The following is an 853-nucleotide window of genomic DNA, read 5'->3' as shown; positions in this document are numbered from 1 at the left end:
CAATTGAGTCAAAATCGATCGGATGCAGTGAGACAATGATCCTCTCTTCGTGTGGTGTACATCCGTGACTCTATAATTCGACGAAGAATCATTCCCACAACTTCAGCTGTGTCAGAATCTAGTTTGCGATGAAAGCCTGTCAATCTGCAAAGGTAACGTTCTCTGGGTCACTGCAAAGGATTTGGCGAAATCTTTGGGTCTTGAAAATTTGTTCTTCCAACAAATGAATTCAGTTGTTTTACTGTGAATATTGACAATTTTGCCGCAGCTGTGATGGCCGAGAGGTTAAGGCGTTGGATTTGAAATCCAGTGGGGTCTCCCTGCGCAGGTTCAATTCCTGTTCACAGCGTCGAATCTTTTAAAAGTCATTAATTCCTTTGCAGGATTTGGATTTCATGGAGCTTGAGCTTTGCATTCAATCGAAAGTAAATTTTCAACTCTGAAGAATCCGAAGTAATTTCAAGACTGACCCAGTCATCTAATTGAATAAATTATATGTCGAGACACAAAAAGCCACCAACTTCCAACACGAATCAGTTTCAACACATTTGTCGAACTATCGTGAAATTTGGATGTTCGGGGGATGGAATTCAGCAAAACAAGAAGCAATGCAATACATTTACCTGCAAGTGATGAATTTTTTTTTAGGATCAGTTGAAAATCAAGCTGAGAAAGTTCAACCTAATTTGCAGCTGACTCTCAAGGCCAATAATCTATTATATCAGCAGTCAATGAATTAGAAAAAAGCAACTCCATGTGTGGAAAGGAACTCGACTGATCCAGGTTCCTGGCTTGCGATGTGAAAAGGCAAGGCGATATCAGCGGAATAGAATTTTCTGGAAATATTAGAAAT

The 853-nt window shown here is 39.7% G+C and overlaps 1 non-coding gene across 1 annotated transcript; it reads left to right on the top strand.

Annotated features, from left to right (window-relative positions):
* Positions 1 to 267: 267 nt before the first annotated feature.
* Positions 268 to 349, top strand: trnas-uga (transfer RNA serine (anticodon UGA)). Its single transcript has one exon. It is a non-coding gene; the product is annotated as a tRNA-Ser (tRNA).
* Positions 350 to 853: the final 504 nt, after the last annotated feature.

Source organism: Chiloscyllium plagiosum, unplaced genomic scaffold, assembly GCF_037043375.1.
Source record: "Chiloscyllium plagiosum isolate Xiang-an unplaced genomic scaffold, Cpla_swu_hap1 HiC_scaffold_38, whole genome shotgun sequence".
In the NCBI taxonomy this organism is placed as follows: Eukaryota; Metazoa; Chordata; class Chondrichthyes; order Orectolobiformes; family Hemiscylliidae; genus Chiloscyllium; species Chiloscyllium plagiosum.
The sequence above is the reverse complement of the archived record's forward strand: the minus strand, read 5'-3'. Positions and strand labels throughout refer to the sequence as shown.